Below are 22,480 nucleotides of genomic sequence, written 5' to 3'. Positions count from 1 at the left end.
GGATTCACAGACAGCTTTGTTTTTAAAGTCAATCCTAAGGCTGCTGCCGTTTTTTTTTTCTTATTAAAAAAAAATTTGGCTCAGAGGCACATACCAAGAATATGTGGGTACGCACGTGTAGAATTTATTCCATTTTAAATTTTGAATAAATTATATTACAGGGAGCTTCCGAAGCCCATCTCCAATTACAGATTTGCCTTCTAGGCTGTCAGTTACTAACCCTCTCCCCAGCAACCTTCCCCCAAATCAGTCTCTTGGTCCCTTCAAAGAGGTGAATTTTTCAAAATAAGTCAACAAATTGGCTCAGATACCAAATCACTCTTAAAAACAAGGGGGAATGTGTGCTCTTTCCCCTTAAAGGCTCTGTTCCCAGGTAACTCTGGTCTTAAGTACATACAAAAGACCTCACTGTCTTCAGGCTTTTTCCCTGGGGTACAAGTGGGGCTGCCGAGAGGAAGGGCCAAGGCTTTGGTTTCCCAGGTCATTTCTTCCCGCTCTCCTGACCTCTGCGTTTTGGATGGCTCCGTGGTCAGTCCTCGGATCTCTTCTAGCCATTCTGACTCCCTCCAGTGTCAAGTTTTAAATACCACCATCTATACGTTGATGACTCCCAAATTCCATCTCCAGCCAGACCTCCCTTCAACTCCAGACTTGCGGCCAACCACCTGCTTGACATTCCACTTCAACATCTGACCCCACATGGCTGAAACTGAGGCCCTAATCTTATTCTCACAGTCTTCTCCTATCATCTTTCTCATCTCTGTTTTTTGACAACTACATCCTTCCCTACTGCTCAGGACAGAAACGTAGGAGTCCTCCTTGGCCGTCTTTCTCTTACATCTTTTGGGTCAACCTTCAAGTCATTGGCAGAACCTGCCCGCCTCTTCCCCACCTCCACTCCTGTCCGGGATGGTTGAGGTCACCTCCCAACTCCTTCCCTGCATTCGTTCACCCTTCCCCGCCTTCAGACTCTTCTCACCAGAGCAGCCACAGTGGTCTTGTTCAAAAATAAATCAGATCTTATTACTTCTCTGCTTAAAACCCTCCCTTGTCAGAAAAAGGCCACTCTGCCATACCAGCACCATTTGTTAAAAAGTCCATCTTTACCCCAGTGGTTTGGTATTGAATTTTCTTACAGCTTCCATAGCAGAAGTAATTTGTTCCTTATTTTAAACAAAAATTTCACCTCTGCCTAAGAGATTTCTGAACATTTTATAGAGCTTCTTGTTAATCTCTGAGCACCACTGGACCTGAGAAGTTTCTGGACTACTGTGTCTGATGTAGTGAAATTGGAATGCAGAAATATTGAGCAGCTCACTCAAGTTCCTACAGAAGTCAAGTCCTGCTCTTAGTCTTTCTGTTCCACCATCCTTCAAGAAATTCCTGGAGAGCTCTTCATCTTTACGCCATCTGGAACAATGGTGTTTAAGTGAAAATATAATATTTTACACTGATCTTGGCAAAAGAAAATAATTGCAGAGGCCGTACGTACATTTCTGAAAGTAGGTATCTTTGTGTTCAAGAGAAAAATGTATACTTGAAGTAACTTGTGGCACAAAATACAGGATAGTTGCTTAAACTATAAGAATTACTCCAAGAACCTTAATTTCAACAGTCCTTATCTAATATAGGTAAGCTGAAAATCTTAATATTGATTACACATAGAAACAATTTTTAAAAGACAACTAAATGCCCTGAACCTAAAGAAAAGTGCCTAAAATTTGGAATTCTCTTGCTAACTCTTGATAGTGGCATTTTGAATGAACAATAAATCTCCCGTCATTAATGAGTAGTGAATAAAATGTATAGTGAATCAAGGGCAAGTCTGAGAAAATACAAAGTTACCCTCTTCCGAGAGCAAATGATTAACACATGTGACAGGCCTAGCATGCTTTTGTTTGAGATCGTTTTGTTGATTTCTCCAGGCTTGTGCCTTTCTGCCTCGCTAATCAAAGGAGACACGGTACAATCAGACATAGTCAGACGCGGCTTGCTTTCCAAGCAGCCTTCCTCTAGGACACGAGAGAAGCATTCTCCTTCCTGGATGTGCTCTCCTCTTGCCTGCGTTGTGGTCTAAAGCAGCGGTCCCCAACCTTTTTGGCACCAAGGAGCGGTTTCGTGGCAGACAGTTTTTCGACGGACAGGGTCGGGGTAGGGTCTCAGGCGGTAATGCGAGTGATGGGGAGCAGCTGTAAATACAGGTGAAGCTTCGCTCACTTGCCCGCCGCTCACCTCCTGCTGTGCAGCCCGGTTCCTAACAGGACCGGTACCAGTCTGCCCAGGGGTTGGGGACCCCTGGTCTAAAGGGAGAAGGCCACGCCCAGAAGCCAGAGGCCTCCTATCTGTCAGAGATCAGAGTGAAGTCAACTCAAGGGGCATCATTTCGTTACACTTTTTTATTTGGAAATAATTTCAGATTTGTAGAATAGTTGTAAAGATAGTACAGAGAGTTCCCCTATATCCTTCACCCAGCTTTCCCTAACGTCTTATGTAATCATGGTACGTTTATCAAGTATTACTGACTAAGCCACAGGCTTTAGTCAGATTTCACCAATGTCCTTTTACTGTTCTAGAATCCAATCCAAAGTTCTATGTTGCATTTAGGGAGCAATAATTTTTTAGAGCAATTTTGGGAAGCAAAACAGCATTAGATTCTTCCCTATATTCATTTCAGAAGGTAGGCTTATTAGAAAGGCGTCGTTGCATTGGGCTGCATAACTGGGGCCAACTAGGGGCCTAGTAGGGCTTGCACAGGAGCAAGCTGCTGGTGAGCTAGTTAAGAAGGGACAGAGTATTTGCTTTTCACCTGAAATTTTCACTTTTTCCCCAGTACTTGCATCTGATGGGAAAAGGCCTCTTTCATTTTACTTAAAACTTCTCCTTTGTCTGTCTGACGGCAGTAACTTGATATTCTCCCCTTTCACTTCTGGCGCATACTAGCTAATTTTCTTTGTATCTAAATGAGTTTAAAATGAGCACGGCTTTCTACCCTAACATTATTACCAAATGTCAGCGGAGCTCTGAAAATAGTGCCTGGGAACTGCTACTGTTTCAGAATGCGTAAAGGGAGCACAGGGAACCAGCTAATCCTTGCAAACATCTCCCACCTATGGCCAATTAAAAAAAAAGAAAAAAGCCCAGAGGTTTGTATCTTTATGACAGTCTCTGCTCCTGTATCACCCTTGAGAGAGAAGTTTCTTGGATTCTCACATGATTTGCATGCCTTCTCACATGATTTGCATGGCTCCCTTTTGGCAACTAAAATTCTTCCCTGAAGACGGTTTCTTTGGATGCAGAAAGCAGATGAGGAGCTAAAAAGTATAGATTCAGGGGCAATGAATAGATTCAGGTGTGGTGAGGAGGCATTTTGGTGCTTGAAGAAAGACAGAAACCAGTGTTAAAAGCCGCCGTTGGCGGGGTCACTGGAGGGAGAGATGACAAACGGTCGTTCCGGGAGAGTGGCTTTATCTTAATGGGAACAAGAGGCCTTGGCGCTTGGCTATCTCTTAGGTTCAAGAGCAAAACATTTAAAAAACTTTTCAAAAGACACTGTCATTTTCTAATTTAGCATTTTATGTTCACGCATTTCTTCATCCAAGAGACCAGATAACAACTAAGTAAAGTGCTTCTCGTCCTGTCACTGAGCAGTGCAGGCAGTGTTTTCTCAGGTTTTGAGCCAGCTCAGCCCTCGATCAACAACATTTCAGAGGATTCTACTGGCTGAATTTCTAGATCGTTTTAAAGATTTTTAGGGAGAGCTCACCATATAACACGATACATCATGTTCATGTGTAGTCAGCAGGGATAATCAAGCTCTCTACTTTTTAAGGCATTTTTAAAAGAAATCAATAAAAATTGAAAAACCTCACTCCATTTGGAAAGACTGTTATATCCATAGACCATTGTGTTTTAAAAAGGCTTTTCTGCTGCTGCAAGTAAAATAAAGAAACCATAGGAAAAAAATGTCTTGGCTTATTGTAGACGCATCTGTCGAGAGAATAGCGTTTAGCTGAGTTACACGGAGGTGGACGAATTGCCTTGCTTAATTAAGGCTCAAGCATACCCACCTCCTTCGATGTCATCCACACCATGTGGCAAGTTCCCTTGGGGACCCACATTGTGAAATAAATCTCTCAGGAAAGAGCTTATGTCTTCAGGCCACCAAGATGGCCTTTAACCAAGGGAAGCTGAAGACAGAGAAATAGTGTAGGGGTGACTTCTTAGTAATATTCTCTGTGGGACCCCTTTGTTCAGTGATTCCACACCTGTTGCCTTCTAGAAGTGTAATGGATGGTAGGTGTCTGCCTGATGGCCCACTCATTCCCTGTCAGATTTGGGCCACAGTGTAGGAAGGTGCAAGCCAAACAGTTTTCCCAGTTTGAGGATGGCCTGGGAGCCGGGTCAGCCACAGTTCACCCAGCTCGCTCCCTCCCATCCACAGGATCATTCTTTGTGCCTCTTCTCACAAACCTCCAGCCTCTACTCTGGGTTTTGTGCCCAGAATTTGTTTTGGAGGCCTCAAAGGAAGTGCCACGCCTGCCCCTTCCAAATTCTTCCCAAAATAAACAGATGGTAGAAGAATGGAGAGTTTCTTATCAAATCTCCCTAAATTGGTAGCTGCTACCCAATAGCTTAGAGCTGAAGGGGCCCGTAAGAATTAACTGTTTTACAGGCTGGTAAAATAACTCTTTATCATGTTATATTTAGTACATGTAAAAGAATGCCAGTAACATAACTTTAGATTATGAAGTGCTGTAATAACAAGAATACCCAGGAGCTTCCACTCACTTCAGTTCTAGAATATAATCAATGCTTCTGGTTCCTTTTGCATGGTTTCCTGCTGCACCCGCCCCCAGAGTTACCACAGTCCTGGGTTTTATGTTTATTATCCCTTGTTTTATATATCTAATGAATATTATTTTGATTTGGTTTTGAACTCTGTCAAAATAATACCCTGCCACCCACATGCTTCTTGCACTCAATTTTACGTTTTAACTTTCAACCATGTTTTTGCAGTTCATTTTTACTGCTGAATGTTACTCGATTCTGGGAACATGCCACGATTTCTATAAGCATCCTCTTATTACTGGACATTTGGTTCGTTTCCAGTCCTTTTTTCTGTTACAGACATTGTCACTATGCACATTCGTCCTCACATCTGAATCATTTATTTAAGAGTTGCTCTTGGGTAAGTTTCACGTAAAAGTTAAATTGCTGGCTTGTAGGGTCTGTGAGTGCTCAACTGCACAAGATGCTGCCAAAATGTGCCGATTTACTCTCCCATCTGCTCGGTATGAGTCCTCATTATTAGATTTCTTAATTTTTGCCCAGTTAATGGGTATAAAATAGCACCTCATAGTGATGTAGATTTGCATTTTCCTGAGCACTAATGAGGCTGAATATTTTATTATATGTTCATTGGCCATTCATGCTTCCTCTTCTGTGAAATTCCTTTTTGTGTCTTGCTCATTTTTCTATGAGGACATTTGTCTTTTTCTTACTGACCTATAGGAATATTCTGGATACTAATCCTTTATCAGTTATCTGTGTTGTAAAAAATCTCCCAGTTTGTGGCTTGTCTTTTAATTTTCTTTGTAGTATCTTTTGATGAATAGAAAAGTTCTTTTTTTTTAAAAAAAATTATTAGCAACTTTAATTATTATTTATTTATTTATTTATTTATTTGGCTGTGTTGGGTCTTCGTTTCTGTGCGAGGGCTTCCTCTAGTTGCGGCAAGCGGGGGCCACTCTTCATTGCGGTGCGCTGGCCTCTCACTGTCGCGGCCTCTCTTGTTGCGGAGCACAGGCTCCAGACGCGCAGGCTCAGTAGTTGTGGCACACGGGCCTAGTTGCTCCGCGGCACGTGGGATCTTCCTAGACCAGGGCTCGAAGCTGTGTCCCCTGCATTAGCAGGCAGATTCTCAACCACTGCGCCACCAGGGAAGCCTAGAAAAGTTCTTAACCTACCTTTTTTTTCTTTAAATATTTATTTATTTATTTATTTGGCTGCACTGAGTTGTGGCACGTGGGATCTAGTTCCCTGACCAGGGATAGAACCCTGGCCCCCTTCATTGGGAGTGAGGAGCCTTAGCTACTGGACCACCAAGGACGTCCCTACCTTTTTTTCAGTAAAAGAGAAAATAGGCACAAATAGGTAAGAGGAATTTTTCAATATAAAAGTATTACTATAGAAGAATGAAGTTGGACCCTTACCTAACACCATATACAAAAATTAACTCAAAATGGGTTAAAAACCTAAATGTAAGAGTTTCAGTTTTGTAAGATGAGAAAGTTCTAGAGATCTGTTGCACAACAATGTGACTATATATAACATTGTTGAACTGTACATTAAAAGTGGTTAAGATGGTAAGTTTTAGGTTATTTTTTTATCACAATTAAAATTGTTTAAGTGTTGTAGCTAATGATATCTATTATTTATTGAGTGCTTACTCTGTGCCAGGCACTGCGATACCCACTTTATACACATTATCTTGTTATTTCATTTATTCTTTTTTTTTTTTTTGGTTTATTCTTTACAACCCTGAGAGAGAAATTACTGTTTCCCCTCATTTTCCAGAGACAGAGACGGGCTCAGTGAGGTTAAGCAACTGCCCAAGGTCACACAGCAACAAGCGTTGAGCCCAGGGTTGGAACCCTGATCCAGCTGATCCTGAAGGGATCTTAGCTGCTCCACTGTACTGTCCAGAAAGCTGCAGAGCCCAGCCAGGAGCCATGGGCATCCTCTTCCCACCACACCACTAGGCGTCTTTCTCTTCAGCTTTGGTCCTTCCAACACAGCTTCTCCAGGCATCACCACACCATCACTCCTAAACATCTCCTTTGGGAAAATTGGCCCAAGTTATGCCTATATCGCGTAACTGTTATCTGCAATATAAATAGGACTCCTCTTTCTGTTTCAAAACACTGCTCATGTCATTGACAATTCATGCTCATTCCTGAGATACAAGTTGCTATTTTTGAAAAGTTATTTTGCATGGCATCTTGCCCCAGGGGCCCTTGGCCTGCTTAATCTGGTATCTCAATTGGCAGAACACAGTGCAGCCCTCTGGATTTGATTATGTGTCTAAGCTGCAACTTTGGCTGTTCCCAAACCTCCCCTGCCTCCCTCCATCCCCACCCCACCCCCTCGCTCAAAACAAAGTGCCGAGTGGCTGATGGTTGGCCTAATGGCAGGGAGGTCTGCAGAAAGAAGAGCCCACAGGGCAAGGCTGGCAGGTTTTCCGGCCTCTTCCAAAGTGGATTTCACTGAGAGCAGAAACTTATCCCATTCCTTCACTTCTCCAGTGATGCTCTACCCTGTGCCAGCGCTGGGCACGGGGTCTACAGTGGGGAGTGGAATGGTCACTCCTGCCTGCCCTTGTGGAGTTTACATTCTCAAGGGGGGTTAGATCTGATTAACACAAGATCTGTGATATGAATTAAAGGGCGTGTGAAGGGGAACACCTCAGGGGACCTTCTTTAAACTGGGTTCATAGAAGGCCACTCTTAAGTTAGGATATGGAGTTGGCCAGGTGAAGAGCCCAGAGAAGAACATTCCAGACAGTGAGGGTAGCAAGTGCCAAGGTCCTGGGGCAGGCAGAAGTGGGGTCTGTGGCTTGGCCTATTCTGAGGAAGGGAAAGCAGGCCTGGGTGACAGGAGCATGGAGGGCAAGGATGAGAGTGACAGATAGTGAAGTGGGGGAAGGAAGCAGGGGCCAGACCATCACAAGCAAGAAGCCATACAAATTGCCTGAGAGCCTATGGCCGAAGCGCCATCCCAAGGTTGGCGGAGGGGCTGGAAGGGAGGGCCTCCAGGGGAGTGACATTTAAGCAAAATCTTATAGCAGTGATTCTCAAAGTGTGGTCCCCAGACCAACAGCATAAGCACCACTTGTGAATTTGTTAGAAATGCGGGTTCTCAGGCCCCACCCCAGACCTACTGCATCCCCCAGAGCACAAAGAGCCAAGCCTGCACCCAGTAGATGCTTCATGTACTGAATGGTTGAGTTGCAAGCTGCCCAGCTCCATAATGTGCCCCAGTGTTAAAATGCAGAGTCCTGTGATGGGGGCACACCGCGGCCAGCGGGTCGCACCCACCCCACCCGGGCACGGAAGAAGGACAGGGCCCGGCTCACGTGGGTTTGGCTGATTTCAAGGTGCAAGAGTAGAGACAGAAAGTGAGAGAGTGGCATGGACATATAGACACGACCAAATGTAAAATAGATAGCTCGTGGGAAGCAGCCGCATAGCACAGGGAGATCAGCTCGGTGCTTTGTGACCACCCAGAGGGGTGGGATAGGGAGGGTGGGAGGGAGACAAGAGGGAGGGGATATGGGGATATATGTATACGTATAGCTGATTCATTTTGTTATACAGCAGAAACTAACACAACATTGTAAAGCAATTATACTCCAATAAACATGTTAAAAAAAAAAAGAGACAAATGCATCTCTACAGCTCTGCCAAGTGAAACTTCGCACTTGGCCTCCGTGTGCCCTGGGGCAGTGCTTAGACTTTTACAAGATGTGGAAGGAATGAACATTCATTGGAAGACTTTAAACTGGTTTTGAGTTACAAAAATCAGGCCAAAAACAAACAAACAAACAAAAAACAAAGGAAAAAAACACCAAGTAGAAGGGAAATTACATTATCTTCAACCTCAGCTAACTCAAAACCAGCTGCAGAGGATGTTGCCAAATTATCTGTTAAGAAAACCCACCTTGGGGCTGGAAATGAGCCTGAGACATCAACCCCCGGGGGTCCTTTTGAAAAGAAAGTTCTCCACCTGTGATCAGAACAGAACAGAACAGAACGCTCACTTTTAAAAAGCGCCTCCTACAGCGCTGCAGAGCCTCAGGCCTGGACACTTTAATTGCTCTGAGAGAGCAAGTTAATGGGGTTTTAATGAAAATAGAACCCAAATGGGCATTGAGTCCACTCTTTTTTTGCAGCCAGGGGCGCTGCCAGAGTTGCAGTTCCACAGGTGTTAGGGCTGGCCCCCTTTATGCAGTGAGACCCTGTTGAGAATTACATAAGGGAAATGGGCTCCTGGAGTCAATAATTTGAAAGTCCACAAAAAGCAGTTGGAGAACTCTTTCATCTATGGCCTGTTCTATCCAGGAAAAGACAGGTCAAATCATGTCCTCAAATCACCACAGGCATTAAAAGCTTGGGCGTGGCGTGTCTGGTACCAGTGTGGCCAGTGAAGTTCATTGGCTGCTCCTCCAGCCAGTTCCAATCTTCAAAAAGTAAATAGGGTGCCGGTTTTTATCTCATTAGTGGTTTTAGGCAGGATCATTTAGTAATGAAGGGCTCAGGCCCTGGGCTGAAGCCACCTGGGTTCGAAGCCCACGTTGGCCACTTTAGAGTTGCCCAGCTTGGGGGCAAGTTGGGTACCTCTGCGCCTCACTTTCCTCATCTATAAAATGGGTGTCATGATTGTACTAGTGTTGTAGGGTCTTGAAAGCACTGAATGGGTGGTCTGTAAAGTGCTTAGAGCCGCGCCACACCCACGGTAAGCCCTAGAATAGTGCTGGCTAGTGGGGGAGATTGGGAATCAAGCATAGGCCCAGGAAGCAGGTATGCAGACTAATGTGATGGAGAAACTGTGAGAGGGCTGGGGGTGTAAGGAGTAGCCAGGCTCACAGAGGCAGCGAGAGCAGAGGCCCTGGGCAGGAAACAGCACAGAAACGCCAGGGCGGCTGGGACACAGTGGAAGAGAAGGAAGCGAGAAGTGTTTGTAGCTGCTGGTGAGGGCCAGATCCTACAGGCGCTTGGAGATCAGGGCAAAGGTATTATTATAAAAGCGACAAGGAAACAGAGAAGCAACCGAGCCCAGTTATCTTTTTAAAAGCTCGGAGACCTTTCTGGCTGCTGTGCGGGAACAGACTAGGAACAGACAGGTCCGGGAGTGATGGCCTTTGGGAACAGGGAGACCTCTTGGGAGGCTGCTGCGATCATGCAGGGACAGACGGAGCTGCCTGGACCAGGGAGGGGATGAAAGAAGTGAAGGGAGCAGAGGACGCGGTGACGACTGAATGTGGGGGAGGGAGAGAAGTGCAGGTCCAGACGACGTGCAGGTTTGTAGCCTCGGAACCGCAATGAGAAAGCCCCAGGGAGAAACAGGTTTGGCCAAGATGATATAATCCCACCTGGCTAACAATGTGGCCCCTCCGCCTTTACCCTGGGCGCGCTGTGTGTAGTTCCCCAGTTGGCTTTTGTCACTTAATTTCCACACTGCTCCAAGATCCTCATGATTGCTGCTCGTGCTTAGGGCATAAGAATGTGCAGTAGGTCTGCGCTCCCGTTTACATAACCACCTGCCCCTGCCCGGTGACTGAGCCTGTTTCTAATCCTGACAGTAACCAGGATCGTGGTCCTTCTGGAGACTTCCTGGCAGCTTGGCGTGGAGCCCCTGAGCAGCCCCATGGTGGGAGGAAAGCACTTCGGAGTTTGGAGGCTTTTTTAATCTTAGGACTCTTTCATAGTTTAACTGTGTGTGTTGTATTTGGTTATATAAATAATATGTAAAAGATTCAGGGGATTCCCTGGTGGCGCAGTGGTTGAGAATCTGCCTGCCAATGCAGGGGACATGGGTTTGAGCCCTGGTCTGGGAAGATCCCACGTGCCGCGGAGCAACTGGGCCCGTGAGCCACAATTACTGAGCCTGCGCGTCTGGAGCCTGTGCTCCGCAACAAGAGAGGCCGCGACAGTGAGAGGCCCGCGCACCGCGATGGAGAGTGGCCCCCACTTGCCGCAACTAGAGAAAGCCCTCGCACAGAAACGAAGACCCAACACAGCCATAAATAAATAAATAAATAAAAGAAAAAGAAAAAAAAAAAAATTCAGACAATCCAGAACAGAACATGAAGTCCCCTTCACCATGACCTCCCCTGCCCAGCTCCCAGCGCCTCCCTGCAAGTAACCATCATCAACAAACAGGCGGCTTCCTTCCAGACCCCTTTCAAGGCCTTTATACTGTTACGCTCGTCCTTTATGTATGTTGGACCTTATTATACATCTGTTTTTACCAAATAATACATCTTGTAGGAGAGTCAGAGATCTAGCTACCGTGTTTTCTTTTTTTAACAGCTGCACAGTTTTTCTAATATGGTGGTATTATATTTTATTGAATATTTTATTTTGTTTATTTTATTTACTCACCTTCTCTGAGGGTTTGGGCTGTTTACTAATTTTCACAATGCTTCCATGAATGTCGCTGGACTTATATTCGGGCTCACAGGCAAGAATTTCTGTCCAGCAGATTCCTGGAAATGGAATTTCTGGATCAAAGGGCAGGTACACTTAAAATTTTCATAGCATCTTCCAAATTATCTTCCCCAAGTGTGCCATTTTCTTAAAAAAAAAATTCCTTTGGTTACAAAAAGTAATTCATGTTCTTGCAAAACATGTACAGAATACAAATAAGACCAGAGAAGAAATTTTAACACACTCATAATTCCATCACCCAGGAATAACAGCTATTAACATAATTTAGTTATTTGAGCTTTTTACTGTATCTCACAAAGATCTTTTCAAGTCATTAAAGCGTCTTCTGTGGTGACATTCTAGGTTGTTAATGTGGTTTAGGCACAAGATGAGGAAAGCTTGTGTAGAAGGAGGGAAACTAAAAAGAAATTTTTTAAAGACTGTGCTAAACAGTTGATAACCCATGTGCAGGATACGTTCACCTGAACTACTTACGTAGAAGAATTATTCTACAACGCTGGTTCTTGAATGTCTCAGAGAATCTGATAAAGCTGTCTCCTTCCCAGCAATGTGTATGATCACACAATTTACATATAATTTCAGGGGTTCATGTCCCTTCTTCCCCCACCAGAAAAAATTCATTGTCTACAGCATCATTTTAAATGGTTGCGTTGAATGCCTCGGGGTGGCTGGAGCACAGCTCATGTAACCCATAGGGTGTTAAGAATATGGACTCGAGTCAGACACACCCCATCAAATCCTGGCTCGACTGCATGCTCTTCAGTCCCTCTGCCTGTTCCCTCACTTGTAAAATCCAGACAATGATAGGTGGGTTATAGGGTGGTCGGGAGTTTAAAGCGTTCATGTGCATAAAATGTTTAAAACAGGGTCTGGCACACGGTAAGTGCTAATTAAATGTCAGCTCTTATTATTTCCAGTGTTTGGCTTTTGTAACATTTCTAAGTCTATTTTTGCACACTTCTGTGATGACTTCCCGGGGATAAATTCCTAGATGTGGAATAGCTGTGTATTTATAAGATTTTGGATACATAATGCAAAACTCCTCTATAAAGATTCAGATTCAGTCATTATCTAGGACTGAGTTTCCAGTGGTGAACAGATGGATGAAAATCCACGCCTTGGTGGAGTTTACATCAGAAAAGGGGTAGAGTGTAAACAAAATAACAAAGTGACCTATTAGAAGGTGACAAGTGCTGTGGAGAGAAATGAAGCAGGGCTGGGGGTGGGAGGGCTGGGATGGGGTGGCGGTTGCAGTTCTGAAGGGACCTGAAGGAGGGAGGGAAACGGGAGGACCATGTTCCAGGCCGAGGGGACAGGTACGAAGGGCTTGGGGGCAGGAACGTGCAGGGAGTGCCTGAGGGGGATCCAGGAGGAGAGGAGGACAGAGCCGGAAGAGGGCAGGGACACTTCACGGAGGGCCCGCAGGCTGAATCAAACTACACTTTGGGAGCAGTTTTAATTCTGTCCAACGATCAGTCTAGGAAGGATGAAGTAGGTGTTCAAGGGGACAGTTGGAATGAACTGAAATTATGTCTTCCTTGTTTCAGTCTGTGCTTAAGGGCACTAAAAGGAAAAGGCAGCTCTCAACGTTTCTCCAAGAAAATCAGAGGTTCTTTGTTTTCTGAGTAAAACATGTGAATGTCTCACATACTCAAGTCCAGTCTTTTTTTCTTTTTTCTTCCTAGAACAGTAAGAACCAAGAACAAAATGAAAAGACACAAGCTTGTTTTGTTTGTTCCTGGGCCGTGTTCCCGGGACAGCCTGTTTGCCAGGTGTGTGATTCTGAGATGATGTTTATCAAGGGAACTTAGGTCTACAAGTCTGAGATGACATTGCCTGGGGTCGAGGGCCCCTGGGCCCCACGCCTCACCCCCTCCTGTCTTCCCTGCACCCCGCGGCCACAAAGCATCAGCCCCAGAGACGCATGCAGGGGGTAGAAAGGCCAGCTCAGAGGTTGCAGTTCAGGGCAAAGAAGTAGCAAACCACAAGTTCATCTTGGGGACACCATGGCGGAGATAAGTGACCTGGAATTTCTACCCACTTCCTCCAACTGCAGAACCTCTGCTTCAAATAAACCAGGGAGTTGTGGGGGCTTGGGAAGGACCAGACTTTGAGCTGAAATGGTTAGAAATGAGGGGAGACGAATGGGTGTGGAAGTGAGGCTGGTGGGTGCGGGTGTTGCCATATGGGGTCAAAGCTGAGCCCTGACAGGACGCTTGCTCCTCCTGTGTGGGTGTCATCTACACCCTTACAGGCGCTCCCGTCGGTGACTCAGCTGGCCGACAATATGTCACTGATCGCCTACTGTGTACACTAGGCACATGGCCAGTGCCACAGGAGAGGTTATAAAGAATCGTACCCGGAGGAGCTGCCAGTTCCCGCCGGGGAGGGAGGGACACTTTGCTTCACTTGCTGGCTAAGTGCCCCGCAAGCCTTGCCTGCTCCAAGTTAACACCAATCAGCTGGATGTTTCTTTGTCTCCACTCTCTCCCTTCCTTCCCTCCCTTCTTTCTGTTTTGCAGATGGTACAGTTTTGTCATCATGAGGTGGGGTTAGACATAATAGATAACTTCTCCTGATAACTGTACCTCAGTTTATTTTAATTTTTTAGCAAGCTTCAATAAGCAAGTTTAAATGCTTGTTGAAAAAGATAAAACTATATAAAAACATCCAAAGAAGAAGGGCAAATCTTCACCGCTTTTACTTCCTGCTCTTCCTCTCCCAAGATACCCAGTGTTAACATATCAGTATTTATTTTCCAGCTTAGACCCTTTTTTCCCTGTACACACCTATTTCTGCATACAGTTTTTATACAGAAAGAGAGTATAAACTCTTGTTTAATTCACTTCTGTACTTCCAGCTTCAGGAACATGATAGACACTGAAACTATTTGTTGAACAAATGAATTAAGAATTCCTGAAATTTGTCTTTCTCGTTTAAAAGTGCACCATGGACAGCCCTCCATGTCTCCAGCTCATTCTTTCTATGGCTGCCCAGTATTCTATAGAATGTCTGCACGGTTGTTCAACCACAACCCTATTGTCAGACGTGGGCTTCCCCCTGCTTTCAGTATTGAAGCCCTTGTGCCTACCTCCTCCCACGCTCACATGAGTATTTCTCTAGGCAACTGTGGTAAACAGAATAATGGCTTCCCAAAGATGCTCACATCCTAGCTCTCAGAACCTGTGAATTTGTTTCCTTCCATGGCAAAAGCACTTGCAGGTGTGATTAAGCTGAGGCTCTTGAGATGGAGTCTCCTGGATTATCAGGTGTGTCCAATATAAGGCACCTTATAAGAAGGAGGCAGGAGACTCACAGTCGGGTTGGGAGATGTTCGGAGGAAGCCGGGGGGAAGCAGGAGCTGTGCTGACAGAGCAGAGGTTGGGGTGACGCCATTGCTGGAAGGTGCTATAAGCCAAAGAACGCGGACAGCCTCCAGAAGCTGGAAAAGGCAAAGAAATTGACTCTCCTCTAGAGCCTCCAGAAGGAATGCAGCCCTGCCGGCCCATTTTGGACTTCTGACCTCCAGAACTGTAAGATAATCAATTTTGGGGTTTTTTTCCAATTTTTTTATAGTGATAAAAATTTTATAGTGATAAAATTTACTGTCTTAACCATTTTTAAGTATACCGTTCAGTGGCATTAAATACCTGCATAATGTTTCATCAACACCATCCATCTCCATAACTCTTTTCATCTTGTAAAACAGAAATTCTGGACCTATTAAACAATAACTCGCCATTTCCCCCTCCCCTCTGCCCCAGCAACCAACCTTCTACTTTCTGTCTCTATGATTTGGACTACTCTAAATGTCTCATATAGTGGAATCACATGGTATTCGTCTTTTTGTGGCTGGCATATTTCACTTAATATAATGTTCTTAAGATTCATCCATGTTGTAGCATATGTCAGAAGTTCCTTCTTTTTTAAGGCTGAATAATACTCCATTTTATGGTGGTGGATTTCTAGGCAGAACTGAGACAGGCATTCTTAGCTGAGACGCTAAGAGGTGGTTAAAACAGTATTAGAACATCAAGGTAGCTGATTCGAAGCAGAAAAAACAGCTGACAATGTAGCGATGTATTTGAATCTGCTGTAATTAAGATTTTCCACAGGCTGTGGGGTGGGTGAGAGACCTTGTTGACAATTTTATCAAACTTGTGATGTTTAAATTCAACAAAACATTTACATAACAGATTTCAGAAGGAAATTAAATCTGTTTTAGTTTCACTTTTCTATTTAAAAATATAAATGGGCTAAAGGAAAGCTGATTTGATTAGATGTAGAATACTGAAGTGTGTAAATATGTCAGGGTCTAAAGCCAGTAGAGACACAAACAGGTGTGAGAAATTCCGTGCTCTTGATGACCAAAAATGGGTGTGTAAAATCCTAGAGAAGCTTTAATTAAACAGTTCAAAAAAGGTAGCTCCTTTCTACAGAAGTTTTGCAGATTTTGATAGTTGTAGATTCTTTTTTGCTGTGTTGTAAAAAACAAAAAACAAAAAAGCTAACTATTTTAAACCAGAAAATTTTGTTTACCCATTCATCTATCAGTGACCACTTGGGTTACTTGTACGTTTTAGCCATTGTCAATAATGCTGCTATAAGCATTGGAGTACTAATACCTCTTTAAGATCCTGCTCTCAGCTCTTTTGGGTATATATCCAGAAGTGGAATTCCTGGATCATATGGTAATTCTATCTTAAAATTTTTAAGGAACCTTCATACTGTTTTCAACAGCAGCTGTACCAGTTGTTTTTTTTTTTAATTTATTTTATTTTTGGCTGCGTTGGGTCTTCGTTGCTGCGCTCAGGCTTTCTCTAGTTGCGGTGAGCGGGGGCTACTCTTCGTTGCAGCGCATGGGCTTCTCATCGCGGTGGCTTCTGTTGTTCTGGAGCACAGGCACTAGGCATGCGGGCTTCAGTAGTTGTGGCATGCTGGTTCAGCAGTTGTGGCTCGCGGGCTCTAGAGCGCAGGCTCAGTAGTTGTGGCGCACGGGCTTAGTTGCTCCACGGCATGTGGGATCTTCCCAGACCAGGGCTCAAACCAGTGTCTCCTGCGTTGGCAGTCAGATTCTTAACCACTGCGCCACCAGGGAAGTCCCCTATTCTCTAATCTTTATTTCCTTCCTTCTGCTAGCTTTGGGTTTAGTTTGTTCTTTTTCAAGTTCCTTAACTTGTAAAGTTATGTTCTTAATTTGAGATCTGGTTTTTTTAATGTGTTTATAGCTGTACATTTCCCCCTTAGGACTGCTTTTGCTGCATTATAGTTTTGGTATGTTGCATTTTTGTTTTCATTAAAACTAAGGAGTTTCTAATTCACCTTGTGATTTATTCTTTGATCCATTGGTTGTTTAAGAGTGTGTTGTTAAATTTCAGTATATTTGTGGATTTTCCAGTTTGCCTACTGTCACTGATTTCTCACTTTATCTCATTGTGGTCAGAGAAAATATGATAGTTATCTTTTCAAATCTATTGACACTTAATTTTTGTGGCCTAACATATGGTCTAACCTGGAAAATATCCCCGTGCACATAAGAAGAATGTGTATGCTTTTGGTGGTGGGTAGAGTGTGCAGTGTCTGTTTCATATAGTTGGTTTGTTGTATCTATTTCCTTGCTTCTGTCTGCTTGCTCTATCCATTATTTCTCTCTTCAATTCTGTCAATTTTTGCTTTATTTATTCAGTTGTATGTCATTAGAAATGTAAGTGTTTATAATGTTACAGCAAGAGGATATATCAAATTTCTATTAATATATAATGTCCTACTTTGTCTCTTGTAAACTTTTTGATTTAAAATCTGTTTTGTCCAGTGTTAGTACAGCCACCCCTGCTCTCTTTCGGTTACTGTTTGCATGGAATATTTTTCAATTCTTTCACTTTTGATCTATTTGTGCCTTTTGATCTAAAGTGAGTCTCCTGTGGATAGCATATAGTTGGACTGTGATTTTTAACCATTTTGCCAGTCTGTCTTTTGGGGAGTTTAATCCATTTACATTTAAAAGAGTAATTACTGGGAAGGAGAGACTTCTGTCACCTTATTTGTTTTCTATACATTTTACAGCTTTGTTTTTCACTCCCTGCATTACAGTACTGTCTTCCTTAGTGTTTAGTTGACTTTTTTTTTTGGTGGTGAAATGTTTAAATTCCTTTCTCATTCCTTTTTGTTTATATTCTGTAGCTATTTTCTTTGTGGGTACCATGGGGATTACATTTAACATACTAAAGTTATAACACTCTCATTTGAATTTATACCAGCTTAACTTCAATAATATACAAGAACTCTGCTCCTTTACAGCTCCATCCCCACCCCTCGCTGTTGTTATCACAGAATTACACCTTTATACATTGTGTGCCCCAGAATAATGTAAACTAATAATGATTTTTAATGCATTAGTCTCAAGTCATTTAGAAAACAAAGTGGAATTATAAGCCATTGTTACACTAATGTTAGCTTTTATAATTGCTTATGTACCTTTATTGGGATCTTTGTTTCTTCATATGGCTTCTAGTTGAATCTTTCTTCTTTCAGTTTCTCAGTCTTGATTATTTCCATTGTCCTATCTTTGAGTTCACTGATTCTTATGCCTGTTCAAATTTGCCTTTGAATCCCTCTAGTTAATTTTTCATTTCAATTACCATACTTTTCAGCTCCAGAATTTCTTTTTGGCTTCTTTTTAGGTTTTCTGTCTCATGATTGATGTTTCCATTTTTGTTCATACATTTTCCTGACTTCTTCCAAATCTTCCTTTAGTTCTTTGAGCATCTTTAAGACAGTTGTTTTAAAACAGTTGTTTTGTCTTCTGTATCTGCCATCAAGTCTTTTTCAGGGATAGTTCCTGTTGGTTTTTTTTTTTTTTTTTTCTTTGAATGGGCCATACTTTTCTGTTTCTTTGTATGCCTTATGATTTTTTTGGAAAAAATTTGAATATTTGTATTTAATAATGTGGTAATTATGGAGACCAGATTCTCCCTGTTACCCAGAGTTTGCTGTTTTTTGTTACTGCTTTGTTAAATAGCGTTTTTTTGTTTGTTTGTTTGTTTCCCATTGCTGTAGGCTATCTATGTGCCAAGGATCAGCTGAGGTATAGTTTAAAGTCTTGGGTCTTTTCAGAGCCTTTCCTTGGACATGCACGATCACTTGCTAACTTCCCCCATATATGCAGTTGTTTTGCATGTCTGATGGTTAATTTTGTGTCAGTTTGCCTGGGCTAAGGAATGCCTAGATAGCTGGTAAAAAAATTATTTCTGGGTACGTTTGTGAGGGTGTTTTCAGAAGAGATTAGCAAAGAGATTAGAAGAAAATCAATACACTGAGTGAAAAAGATCTGCCTTCACCAATGTGGGCAGGCCTCATCCCATGCATCAAGGGTCTGAATAGAACAAAAAGGCAGAGGAAGGGCAAATTATCTCCCTCTTTTTAAGCTGGGAGGTCCACCTTCTGCTGCCCTCAGAGATACCAGAGCTCCTGTTTCTTGCACTAGCAGCCCCTCACCCGCCTGGTTCACAGGCCTTCAGCATTTTACTGAATTATGCCCATGGCCTTCCTGATTCTCCAGACTGCAGATCATGTGACTTCTCAGCCTCTGTAACATGAGCTGACTCCTATAATAAATTTCATATAGTTATACATAGAGAGAGAGAGAGAGATCTATATAGAGATATCAATCTACATATATCATATTGGTTCTCTTTCTCTGGAGAACCCTAATACAGTATCCTTGTCTTTAATGTTTGGCTCTAAAAAGGAGGAAAAAGAGAAAAATGAAGAGGACAGTAAAGGGCACCCACCCTTTAAGTCCCCTGGAAGTCACTTCAGCTAGAGGTGGAGGGGCAGCAACAATCTAATCAGAAGCAGCAATGGGCAATCAGAGCATAGGTCTCCAGCATTTGGAGCACAGGGTCCTCTTTTGCCCAACCTGGCTCCCACAAGCTGTATGCAAACAGCTGCCCACCATGGGAATGGGGGATGGGTAACTGCTATGCTCAGAGCTGAAACTGACCAAAATGAAGCACAGTTTACCTGTCCAAGCCTTTCCCTGGAAGTGGCAATCCTTCAATAGACTCCAGAGTTCCAAATACTTACATGAGACAGATTCTGGCAGTACAGTTGTTGTCTGGGGGGCGGGGGGGGAGACAGATTCCTGATGCTTCCCGTACCACTGTCTTTCCAGAATCCTTTCAGTCTATGTTCTTCGAAACCACCTAGTTCATAGTAATTTGTTACAGCAGCAGTAGGAAACTAATTCAGCAGGAGACCTAGAAATTTCTAGTTCAAAGTATAAACTCATTTTCTCAATTCATTTATTGTCTCTCATATAGACATGGTATCCATCCTGGTCACTGCCCTCCTGACAATTCCCAATGTGCCCATGTTCCTCTCAAAATGTCAATCCCAGAATGACCCACTGCTCTAGACCCTGCCCACTGGTACAGAGTAAGCATTTTGTTCGATTTGATCAGCGTGTCTGGGAATTTCGCATTAAGCTCTGCTCATTAAGCTAGAAATGAACTCAACACCTAAATCTACCGCAGTCCCATCTCTTCTGTCCTGTTCTTGTGTCATTGGTTTGTTTTTGACCTTGGGGTCAATCCTTTCTAAACTTAATGTTGTCTAAAGTGAAATATTAGCATCTCCATCATCAAGCTAGACTAGTTGTTTGTTGCCATTTCAATTCCTTGTGCTTTCGGAGAATAGGAAGAGCAGGTAGATTTGGCCCCTTAACCTGGGAGGAAGCTAACAGACATTATAAATAGAGTAGGTAAAAGCCACCATGTCAAAACTGGCTCAGCTTCAGGGCTTTACATGCCTAAGATGTGGCGGCGGACTCCCAATCCGGTTCCATCCGGTTCTCCCCACCCCTGCCCCCCGCCGCGGGTCCCCCCAGCTCGGGCGGCGGGAGGAGCGGCAGCGGCCCGGCAGCCCGGCTTCGCGAAGGCTCTCGGCGCGCCGCGGCCCGCAGGCACCCGGCACGCGCCCGCCCCGCCGCCGCGATGCCCAAGAGGAAGGTCAGCTCCGCCGAGGGGGCGGCGAAGGAGGAGCCCAAGAGGAGATGCGCGAGGGTGTCCGCTAAACCCGCTCCTGCAAAAGTGGAAACGAAGCCAAAAAAAGGCGGCAGGAAAGGATAAATCTTCAGACAAAAAAGTGCAAACAAAAGGGAAAAGGGGAGCAAAGGGAAAACTGGCTGAAGTGGCAAACCAAGAGACTAAAGAAGACTTAGCTGCAGAAGATGGAGAAACTAAAAACGAGGAGAACCCAGCTTCTGATGAAGCAGGAGAGAAAGAAGCCAAGTCTGATTAATATCACACATCCAGTCCTATCAGTGGTCCCTGTCTCCCTTCTTGTTCAATCCAGAGGAATATTTTTATCAACTATTTCGTAAATGCAAGTTTTTTAGTAGCTCTAGAAACATTTATAAAAAGGAGGGAATCCCACCTCATCCCATTTTTTAAGTGTAAATGCTTTTTTGTAAGAGGTGAAATCATTTGCTTGTTGCTTATTTGTTGGTACAACCAGAAAATAATGGGATATTGAACATGGGAGGCTTTGTCTTGGGTGTCAGCTTAACATTCAACGGATGGAGGGTAGCTTTTATATCCTATAGTACAAAGCGTACTAAATGGCAGTTTGGAGTCAGTTGTGCATTTATGTCTTAAACACTTTACATTACTTCTCTTCCCATGTTGTTTTTGGTAGAATTGTTTCCTAAAGCAAACCACTCACCCCTTGATCTTGGCTCTCCTGGGCAGAATTTTGTGCACTCTGTAACATCTTTGGTCGTGGTAGTCCAGTTCTTCTCATAACTGTTAATGTGTTGTGAACGACTGACAATTTGAGTATGTAGCGTATATGATATTAAACTGTGAATTAGTGGGACTTACGATGTAACAGCATATCAATATTTGAAGATATTGGTACTTGATATCCTGTGAAGGAAAATTTGCCTCCAAATTTTAAGCTGGAAAGTCCCTGGAATAACTGTTCAGAAAAGAATCACAACTGCATGACTTTTTAGATTTTTGGTATGTATGTTGAGAATTGTGTACAAATTTAAATGTGTGTGTACTGATCCTCAAAACAATCAGTAAAATCTCAATTATGGAAAAAAAATCCCTAAGATGTGATTTATAGGGGAAAACTTCACCAAAGAGCCCAGCTCAAAGCAGGGACTGAATTTTTTTTTTTTTTTTTTTTTGGTCGTATATGGCCTTTATTATGTTGAAGTAGGTTCCCTCTATGCCCACTTTCTGGAGAGTTTTTATCATAAATGGGTGTTGAATTTTGTCAAAAGCTTTTTCTGCACCTATTGAGATGATCATATGGTTTTTCTTCTTCAATTTGTTAATATGGTGTATCACATTGATTGATTTACGTATATTGAAGAATCCTTGCATAAATGGGATAAATCCCACTTGATCATGGTGTATGATCCTTTTAATGTGTTGTTCTGTTTGCTAGTATTTTGTTGAGGATTTTTGCATCTATATTCATCAGTGATATTGGTCCGTAATTTTCTTTTTTTGTAGTATCTTTGTCTGGTTTTGGTATCAGGGTGATGGTGGCCTCATAGAACGAGTTTGGGAATTTTCCTTCCTCTGCAATTTTTTGGAAGAGTCTGAGAAGGATGGGTGTTAGCTCTTCTCTAAATGTTTGATAGAATTCACCTGTGAAGCCATCTGGTCCTGGACTTTTGTTTGTTGGAAGATTTTAAATCACAGTTTCAATTTCATTACTTGTGATTGGTCTGTTCATATTTTCTGTTTCTTCCTGGTTCAGTCTTGGAAGGTTATACCTTTCTAAGAATTTGTCCATTTCTTCCAGGTTGTCCATTTTATTGGCATAGAGTTGCTTGTAGTAGTCTCTTAGGATGCTTTGTATTTCTGCGGTGTCTGTTGTAACTTCTCCTTTTTCATTTCTAATTTTATTGATTTGAGTCCTCTCCCTCTTTTTCTTGATGAGTCTGGCTAATGGTTTATCAATTTTGTTTATCTTCTCAAAGAACCAGCTTTTAGTTTTATTGATCTTTGCTATTGTTTTCTTTGTCTCTATTCCATTTATTTCTGCTCTGATCTTTATGATTTCTTTCCTTCTGCTAACTTTGGGTTTTGTTTGTTCTTCTTTCTCTGGTTCCTTTAGGTGTAACGTTAGATTATTTGAGATTTTTCTTGTTTCTTGAGGTAGGCTTGTATAGCTATAAACTTCCCTCTTAGAACTGCTTTTGCTGCATCCCATAGGTTTTGGATCATCGTGTT

General features: G+C 43.1%; 1 pseudogene; it reads left to right on the top strand.

The window, feature by feature from the left end:
• Positions 1-20,099: 20,099 nt before the first annotated feature.
• Positions 20,100-20,528, top strand: LOC114235986 (non-histone chromosomal protein HMG-14-like; annotated as a pseudogene).
• Positions 20,529-22,480: the final 1,952 nt, after the last annotated feature.

The sequence above is a fragment of the Balaenoptera acutorostrata genome, chromosome 19 (genome assembly GCF_949987535.1).
Source record: "Balaenoptera acutorostrata chromosome 19, mBalAcu1.1, whole genome shotgun sequence".
Classification (NCBI taxonomy): Eukaryota; Metazoa; Chordata; class Mammalia; order Artiodactyla; family Balaenopteridae; genus Balaenoptera; species Balaenoptera acutorostrata.
This window is presented reverse-complemented; position numbering and strand designations above follow the sequence as displayed.